This window comes from Selaginella moellendorffii, unplaced genomic scaffold, assembly GCF_000143415.4.
Source record: "Selaginella moellendorffii unplaced genomic scaffold, v1.0 SELMOscaffold_91, whole genome shotgun sequence".
NCBI classification, from domain to species: domain Eukaryota; kingdom Viridiplantae; phylum Streptophyta; class Lycopodiopsida; order Selaginellales; family Selaginellaceae; genus Selaginella; species Selaginella moellendorffii.
In genome coordinates this window covers 707,210-717,260 of record NW_003314352.1, presented here as the reverse complement: position 1 = coordinate 717,260, position 10,051 = coordinate 707,210, and the positions used below count along the sequence as shown (strand labels likewise).

The 10,051-nt window shown below is 43.6% G+C and overlaps 1 non-coding gene across 1 annotated transcript; it reads left to right on the top strand.

Annotated features, from left to right (window-relative positions):
* Nucleotides 1-264: 264 nt before the first annotated feature.
* LOC112341844 lies at nucleotides 265-367 on the top strand. The gene has a single exon (XR_002990704.1). It is a non-coding gene; the product is annotated as a U6 spliceosomal RNA (small nuclear RNA).
* Nucleotides 368-10,051: the final 9,684 nt, after the last annotated feature.

Below are 10,051 nucleotides of genomic sequence, written 5' to 3'. Positions count from 1 at the left end.
AGAAACTAAAGAAAAATAAAGAATTCAAGAACCCTAACCCTAGAGGTATGTCCTTCCAGGGGACAGTATGTGCAGAGACACAGCACATCAACAACCAGCTTGCTAAAGAAAATGCAAAGCTCCACAGTGAGATTTGCATTCTGAAGGCAAAGCAGCCCACAATAATGGAAGATAATAATGAAAGTGAGCACAATGAGGAAAACAACGATAACGAAGAGTTCCACTAACAACTCAACAAGTTCAAGGTCAAACTCACAAGCAATCGTCTCTTCGGAGACACTAAATAAAATTGGAACGATACAGAGAAGATTAGCATGACCTCTGTGCAAGGATGACACACACAAATCGAGAAATGGTCAAACTCACAAGAAATTCATCACCAACAAAGCCAACTGACACAATGGAGCAGTAGGAGCCTCAAGACAAAGCTCCATTCAGTTATAAGAGAGTAAAGCACAATAGATTAACCATCCATTTGAGCATTTTCTTGACAGTCAAGATTATAACCTTGACACTCAAGGTTACAATCTTGACAGTCAAGACTCAAGAAGAAGTGGCAATTGCCACCATGTAAGAGTAATTATGGGGGAGAGTTAGCACTTGACCTTTATCCCTATCTCTATTATATTCTAGCTTATCACCAATGCATATCCATTTTCTCAAGACTTAGAGTATTCTAGTGATGTTAAGTCTATCTTTACTCACGGCCATTCACATTAAGGATTAAAGGTCTCGAGTTAGTTTTTAATTACCTCATATGTTCAGTAGCTTGTTCTAGGACGAGAATTACTGTGCCAACACAAGATCAATGTCAACAAAAGCCCTTTGGCTCTTTATAACCATAACAGCAGATCGTCGTAGCTAGCTCTTCACTAAATTCTCTCTCACACTTGCAACAAAATTGCAGTATAACTTCACCACAACTCCCCTAATTTTCATGTAGTATCAGAGCTCATGGCAAGCTTCAAGGCCATGCTTCTATTATGCCACTTCAATTTCATGCATTTCTTTAAACCATTTACACTTATTTTTCAAGTACCAACTTACCTAAAATTATATTTGGGAACATTAAAGGGATTTTGTCTCTTAGCTTGTTAAGGCTTCTCCTTTTGCAAGCTTTGTAACTGCCGTATAGTCTAATATGGGTAATTCCATACTTTAAACTTTCTATAGCACCACAATTGCTAGTAACAACATCTCCAAGCACCCATTTAATTCTCCACTCACAATTTATATAACCACCTTTAACTATGGCTTTTAATTTCTATTGTTCAATTCTATCCATTTATTACTTGCTCTTGGCTTTACACGCTCCCTTCGATTATTTTCCTCTATGTTAGAAAGATAACTTTACACTTTCTACTATACCTTAGTAAATATTCTTTGGGATAATCTACCCAATAGTCTAGGGAGTGGTTCCTCAATCTAGATATACTCACCTTGTAATCCTATACACTGAGATTAATATTGCTACTCATAGGTCTTTGTATACCTATCACTAACCTTGCCAAAATCCTTTTAACTTTCAATTTTGATAAATATACTTTTCCCACCTCCACAATGTTAGATATTGAATAATACCTCCTATCCATTATTTGCCAGAGATTTAGTCCTTTGGGCCTCATCTAATACCCTTATGATACCAAACATCACTATCTGATATTTTAGAGTGTTTAGGTATTTCAATGATAACATTCTTTGACAATGAGCATTTCCTTTTACAATATTAACTCATTATATCGCAACATTATTGGGGGAAGGAGGGGCGCCTCCCCCAATGCTTACTCAAACACGAGAAATGCTTCAATGCTCTTCGCAAATGCCCCCTTGTGAGGCAAGGGTTTTATACAAGGAAGATGGGGAATATTTTGAGGACCAGAATATTCCCTCTCTCTCTTGGTGGCCACGCCCTAACATGCGACCATACTGGATCGCGCTGGCTCCAGATGTGCGAGAACCCTCCAAAGAGTGTAGAGTGTACCTCTGCTACTGATGCCAAGTGATAGTAACTATGTGAAATAGTAGAAACTCTGGAAAACAAAGTAGAAAAGAAAGAAAAGAGGTAGGTGTGAAGTTTGGAGATAGTGAGGAAAATCCGGTGGGAAACCCTATAGTCAAACTGGACCCTAAAGTTGAAGAAAAAGTCCAGAAAAAGTGTGAAAAGAAAGGAGAAAAATAGGGGAAAAAGAATGAGTACTTAAAGAACTTAACCCGTACTTGGATTTCGGCTCAGGAAAGTGTAATATGCAAATGCAGCCTCTTAATGACTTCCGGTATGCTCCAAAGATTGGCCAAAATCGAGAAAGAAAGAGAGGTAGAAGAGGGGATGCGTTGCCCAAGGGTGGTAAGTGTGGAAATGATGAAAGATGGAGTGATATGGTGGACCGCCGAGATGGTGGTGGCACTCTGAAAAGGTGGCCATTGATAACCATTGGCCTGTAGAGTAAGCGCTGACCTCTCGGAGTAGTTGGTAACTGGTAACTGGGAACTGGTAACCAGTAACTGGGGACCGGTAACCTGTAACCAGTAACCACCTGCTCTCGCTCCTACTCCTGCGCCTGCTCCAGCACCGATATGGTGGAGTGATATAGTGGAGCGCCGAGAAGGTGGCCATCTCTCAAAGTGTTAGGCCAATGGTCTGATGTGTCGGACTGAAGAAGACAGCAGCTGAAAAGGACGGCGTAGTTGCTGGGTTGCCGGTAAAGAGAGGTGGCATGTGTCCACTGACTGCTGGAGCAGAAGAAAGTGGCTTCGGCTTCTGTGGCCTCACCTAAAGATCCACCAAGGTGTCTTGAGTGAACAGGTTCACCTGGTTGGAAGAAATTAGCTCCAGAAAAGCTAGCACATTGTTAGTAAATGGTCGTAAGGGTATCTCAGAAATAGCACGTCCAAATGAGGTGGTGTCTTTTGCTGCTGGTGCACGTATGTGTGTTTGTGGTATGGTGTAAATGTAACAAATGGAAATGTGAATGATGGTGAAAGAATGAAAGATGCAAGACGGGCATCTAGAGATAAGTGTGAGCAATGCTGCTCGAAGTGATTGGTGATGGAACTGTGAGTGTAGATGATATGGAATGAGTGAGAGGAATGTGTGGGGTGTATTGATGGTAAGGGAAGGGCCAAAGAACCTGGAACATAGACCGGGCCAAGCGAGGAACCTCCATACAAATGGTAATGCAGCTTGAGCATGAAATCCAAGGTATGGGCCATGGTCCAATGGAGAAACACCCTCTGAAAGTATGAAAAGTAGCCATGAAAGTAAAGTGAAAGAAAGGAAGAAAAAGAAAAAGAAGAGAAGAGGAACGCCTCACCGGATGAAGCGTTTGAGATGAGAGTGGTTGTGAGCGTGTGGGAGCTCACTTCCATCAGCATCAACTAGCATATATCATATATGCTCCACCTGTTATGTGTCGCTGGACAAAGTAGGGGCTGGTCCAACGAGGGGAGAACTTCGAAGGTGGCGTAAATTCCTTGAGTAGAACAAGGTCGCCATCCTCAAATGGTTCAGCAGACCACTAGTGATCAATGACTGACTTGATCTTCTGCTTGCCTCGAAGGAGATGTTCAATCGTGGATCGTCACTGTTCTTCCAAGGCAAGAACCTCCAAGTCAAGTGCATGAAGCTTGTCCTCATCGCTCAACTGCATCCCTGCTACGTATCAAAGTGAGAGTGAGAGTGATGGCACTTGGATCTCCATTGGAAGCACGGCCTCTGTCCCATAGACAAGGGAGACTGGGGTCGCAGAGATGGATGTCTTGAAGGATGACTGAAAGGCCCACAATGCCATAACCAAGTGTTCGTGCCAACGCCTTGGGTGATCCTCCACAAGCTTTGAGATGACTGTCTTCAATATCTTGTTGCTGGACTCTGCTTGGCCATTACACTCAGGATAATAGCTGCTGCTCTTCCCGTGCTTGACCTGTAGCTGCTGGAGAAGATGCTACATCACCTGTCCAAGGAAGCTGCTGCCTCGATCGGAAATCAAAACAGTGGGAACTCTGAATTGGCAAATGATGTACTCATAGACAAACTTTGCTGTAGACTGTTGATCTGCTTGTTGCAGAGGGGTGGCCTCAACCCATTTTGTGAAATAGTCCATTGCCACGATGATGTATTGCTGCCCTTTTAAGCTCAGTGGGTTGATCAGGCCGACGAAGTCAAGTGCCCACTGGAAAAAGGGACTCGGAGAAGTGATGAGCTGGAAAGGAAGACATGGAACATGGCTCCAGGGGTTGGAACTGTTGGCGCTGCTCAATACCTTTGCATAGGCCAAGCTGTCCTGGTGAATCCGAGGCCAAAAGTAGCCATGGCGCAAAAGGAGCTGTGCTGTGACCTGTCCCGATAAATGCCCCGCACAAGATTGGAAAGCGCGAAGGAGCTCAGGGACCTCGTGTTCACCCACACACCGCAACAAAACTTCCTGAGAAGTCCTTCTGTAAAGGTGTCCATCAAGAAGGCAAAACCCCCGTGCTCGGATCTCCAATGCCTTTTGTTGTACTGGTGAGGAATCTGCTGGGAACTGACCTAAATCCAGGTACACTACAATGTCCTGTAATGCTGCTGGGACCACAAAGGAAGTAGCTTTAGCAACCAGGAACTCACTTGGATCCATCACACGCTTCCGCCGCATGTGAAAAGTTGGCTGGAACTCTTGGATGCTCACAATCCAAGATAAAGTATGAGGACTGTGAACCGGTCGCTGTAAAAGAAAGGTTAGCATATTAAAATAGACTTGGAAATGGATATAGGCTCCAGCGAGAAAGTGACGAAATCGCTCCAAGGTGTAAACAACAGCCACTGCCTTTTTTTCCGCATCCACGTACTTCTTCTCGGTCTCCTTGAACGAATGTGAGGCATAATATGTTGCATGTGGTGGCTTTCCAGGCTGTGAACATTGGCAAAGGCATACTCCAAAAGCCTCTGTACCCGTTATGATGTAAATTTCGAAAGGGAGTTGTCGTTCTAGTGGTTGGAGTACCAGGGGCTCCACGGTAGGAAATTTTGAACTTAAAGAGCTATAACTCGCATGCAGCACGCCAATTGGTTTGATTCTTTTTGCCAGTTGTGTGTCTGGATGTCTTCTTCCATCAACAAATGGCATGACAAAATACACTCGGAGTCATCAGCTACTGCGATTTTTGTAGGAAGATGCTGGCTGTGTGACACCTCAGATAGTTGCTGAGGAGGATTGAGTTTGGCTGTGTCCTGCACAAGATGGACCTGGTTTGGAGTGACCATGTCGTCAAGCTCCATAAGAGGGAGTTGGTCCCATGCAAGAAACAAATCAAGGAGCCCTTCCTCTATCAATAAACACACCAAAAAGTTGGATATGGGAGCCCATACTCTATAAGCCCCGCCATCAAATAAAGAGGGCGTGGCTAGAGGCTCGGCCTTACTCTCAAATAAAGAGAGTGAAGCTGAGAGATGTCTTGGGCTATCTGACTCACCTCCAACCATGTCAATCGCATTTCAGGAGAAAGCATTCGTCATATAGATGGTCGACTCCACCGCCAACTCAAGAAAAATCTCTGTGAGCTTAGGAGGGAAATGTGGTGTGGAGGCCATCTGATTCTGAGCCTGCTAGGCTTGCTGAGAAAGAGCTCTACCGTGGTTGTTGAGAAAGGTGGCACTATAGGTTCCATCGCTAATTTCTATCTTGCCCTATACGCTGTCAATGGTGCAATGGGCTGTGACTTGCCATAAGCGGCCAAGGATGATAAGGTCCTTCAAAGAGGACGTTCCAAGACGTTGGTAGTCAACCACAAGGAAATCTATCTTAGAAATAACACCCTGCACTAAGACCTTGACACCACAGCAAATGCCCGTTGGAGGAATAGTGTGGTTGGCAAAGGTCTTGAGCACGATGGAAGAGCACTTGGTGATCTATAGCTGTGCTGAAAGGGCAGCTTTGAAAGAGATAATGTTGCTTCCAGAACCAAAGTCAACCAAAGCATCCATCCTACAAGAGGAAGTACCAAACTGCACCGGGATGAAAAATGGACCAGGATCTCCACCATATCTTGTCATGTCGACAATGTGCACCTCTTGAGGAGTCCTCTTGAGAGTACTCTCTGGTGTTCTTGACCGTGCAAACTCCTCTAAACGCTGGCCGAATCCCGGGACCAGACACAACATGTCTCGGAGCGAAAAGGTGACGGGAGTATCAACCAACTGTTGAAGAATCAACTCCAGAACAGGAATAGCTATTGGTGAGATCTCAGGAGGAGAAGAGAGTAGTGACTTGAAGGGGAGCTTACAAGCCACTCTTTGTGTCACTGGGCTTGATGCCAACAGAGATTTGCTCTCAACCAGCGCCGAGGGAGCTATGGCAGGCTGAGCGGCTTCCTTCTTCTTCGCTTGGGGTCAAGTGGCTGCGGTTTGCTGCTGTTGCCTATAGAGTTCCTCGGCTACCAAAATTGTGTTGACTGATGAGGCTGGTGCCTTGCCTTTGCTCGACAAAGGGGCTGCCTCAATTGCTTGTCGCTCCAACTGCTTCTGATATGTCTCTGGACCCCGAGATGATGTGGAATTATCAGCAAAGGGACGTTGTTGGACATGTTGAGAAGGTGGAGGCCAAAGCTCTGGATGAAGCTTGAAGCAGCACTACGTGTTGTGTGTATTCGTCTCACAGTGAGTGCACCAACAAGAGTTAAATCTGCGTTCCCGAGTTGTAGTGGCCTCTTTCCTGGACTCCACTAGCTCCTGGAGCAGTTTGTCATGGTGTGATTGTTGCTAAAGAATGATCTCCTTCAGCTGCCACATCTCGTTGGCAAAGTTCTCAATAGCCGGAGGTGTATGTTCAATAGCAACGAGCTTTGTTGTGGACGGGTGAACAGCTACACAAGGTGACTCTAATGGGGTGATGGCTTGGTCAAAATCAACTCTAGCAATCCTTAGGTCGACAACTAGCTCTCTTTCCAGCTTCGTGGCAAATGAAAATGCCTTGCGGCAAGACCTGAATTTCTTCTTAAGAACTTTCTATTGCAAGTTCCCACGCAGACCTGCTGTGAATGTTGTGATCCTCTGTTGCTCATCTTGGACCACTCTACGATCCCAAAACTGCTTCCAGTATGCTCGAAACTGAGTGATGTAATCAGGAACAAACTCGTGAGCACCCTGTTGGAATGAAAAGAGGTCGACAAGTAGCCGGTTTGTGGGTTTTTTTTCAACGAAGCATTCTCTGAAAGAAGCAAGTAGTGTCTGGAAGTCTGCCCGGTCCTCTGGGAGGAGAGAATTTGCCCAAGTTGCTGCTTTGCCTTCAAGAGACTGCAAGAAGTCATGGCACATACGATCATTATCGACGATCATATTTGTGGTGCAGTAGTAATCAAAGCGACTGATATGCGATGTTAAAAAGACTATTCCAACACCTAAGAAGGTTGGTAGATCACTCCCCCTCTATAGAACATGGAGCTAAGGTCAAGCTAAAGATGGTTGTGCCATAGCTCATAGATCTAAGTCATTGGAATCTGTCGAGGATGAAGAGGACTTGGTCTGAGAAGGTGCAATGTTGTACCTAAGCTGCCTTTGGATGTTAGAGTGTTTACTCCATACCTTAGGGCCTTGAGGTATGGTAAAAGGGTGCCAATTTGTCGTTCGTCGAGTTTGTACCAGCATCAAATACCCTGAACACTGCAAATGCCCTGTCAAGGCAACTGGGTTGATAGGAGCAAGAAGACTGTAGGCTAGTGCTCAAGTTGCTTAAAGTTGCCCAAACTGCTTGTGACAAAGAGAAATAAGGGTCAAAATGGAAGGAGATGTAGGCCTCAAGCACACATAACCATTGACCCGTAAGGTAACCGCCAGAGTAGCCGCTGGAGTAATTGGTAACCGGTAACCGGTAACTAGTAACCAAGGACCCACAACCTATAACTTGCTCTCACTCCTACTCCTGCGCCTGCTCCAACACCAACTCCTATCCTTGTGCCTATTCCTACTGTCCCTGTTCCTATGCCAACCCTTGTTCTTGCTCCCCCTATTCTTGTTCCTACGCCTACCTATTCCTTGAAGATTGCTTCGTTCCCAAGGAACCTCCAACAAAGTTTAGCCCAAAAGAGATAAATGAGTCCTTTAGTCTCGATCTTTCCCCATTTTGATTGTTGGTGGGCTCGATGGAAAGAGCTCAGCCCTGTCTACCCTCTATCACAGGAATTTAGGAAGAAGCCACCTTAATATTCCCTGAAATCCATGAAAAGGTATCCCAGAACGCCAATATTGTGGAAAAACATGTGCATGTCACTGATGTAGATTGATACTGAGGCGCTGTTAGTCTTTTCGGAAAGCCTATGACCAGGAGCACCTCTAGAAACAAACGGCAGCCAAAACAAAGCCCAGAGGAGCACGAATTCCTGCTACAAAGATGACCCAATCTAGCCGGAGAAGAAAATCCTTTAGCATGCTGCCAATTTGGCCAAATATAGCACCAAGAATCACCACTACTCATAGATCTAGGCCAGATCTACAAGCCCAAATGCACTACTTTAAGAAATTGGGCCGAGGATCCAAGCGAGAAAGTGAAAACCCCAAAATGTTCATCCGACTGAGCCAAAAAATGTTGTATCTCTTTAAATACTGCACGGCTTAATAAGCGCCATACCTTGCTAGAAAGAGGAGCTCTAGACCTATCCAACACACCCAAGATAAAACAAAACCAACAAACAAGGAATTCCTTCCCAAAATTTGCGGCCAAAAGAAAAAGAGAGAAATGACATTTTAGAAAGTGCTATGCATCATGTCGGATTCACCATTTGTTGAGGGAAGGAGGGGTGCCTCCCCCAACGCTCGCTCAAACACGAGAAATGCTTCAATGGTCTTTGCAATTCCCCCCTACCCTTGTGAGGCAAGGGTTTTATACAAGGAAGATGAGGAATATTTTAAAGACCAAAATATTCCCTCTGGCCATGCCCTAACAACATAAATAATTTATCCCCCAAGGGATATATCTAACCTCCTTATCCCAATAAAAAGTTTTGGGAAGTTACCTGTGACTAATCCAATCAATTATATCACACTTTTTGCTTAGTTTCCTCATAGTCATTAAGTCCTATAACTTATTGTTCGTGTTTTCACACTTCCATAATTATTTGGGTCAACACACTCAAATTATATGCCTTCTAGCTTAGGGTATGCTACTCCCATTTCCATTGGGATTCCTTTGGCAAGAGGTTCTCATAAATTAACCAACTTAACTTCAAACTATCACATTTTAGAATATTTGGTATCTCCACACCATCAGCTCTATGAGCTTACCCTCACGACACTTCCCATTTATGTCTAAATATTTGTCAAGAAAATAATAGTTATTTCTCATGCCAACTATCGGTTAGCATTGCAATATATTATTTATATATAACTCCTTGCCAAAGTTGCTTTTTTCCATGAATACCTTTCCATGGCTTTAGTATAGCACATTCTGCCATTAATAACATACCTGATGTTCTCATATTTGGATCTCATAATCCTCTTAATCCTTCATAGGATACAATGAACCTCCATCCAAATGGGATTCCTCCAAGTCTTTAGGACCATCCCTTGACTTGACTAAATCATCTAGCTTTTGGACTTTATTAATCTAACGTCCTATAAGGTCATAGCATCCTAGCTCCTTTTGAGGTTCCACTACACTTGAATATAGCTTCTTGTATTCACATTTTATTCACAAGGGCCATCTTTACAAATGTTATTCCAACATTTGATTATCCTTTATTCTACGTAGGCTACTTTTACTCCTTAGAATTATTTTTTTATATGATGAGAACACCAATTCATCCTTTGAATACACCCTTTAATTCCTTGATTTGTTCCAACTTTTATTAAAAGTAGCCCCAACTACTATTTCAAGGAGTTATGTTTTGATCCATATTTGATTTTTCAAAGTCATTAACTCTAGTCTTAAATTCATAAGCACCATCCTCAACCATATGAAGATAATTTTATAACTCCTTTACTATCTCAGAGTCTTTATCTTTCTGTAATCCTAACTATAGTTATTTACCATAATTACATTAGCCAATTTACTAAGTCAAATTTATATAAATCACATCCTCAACT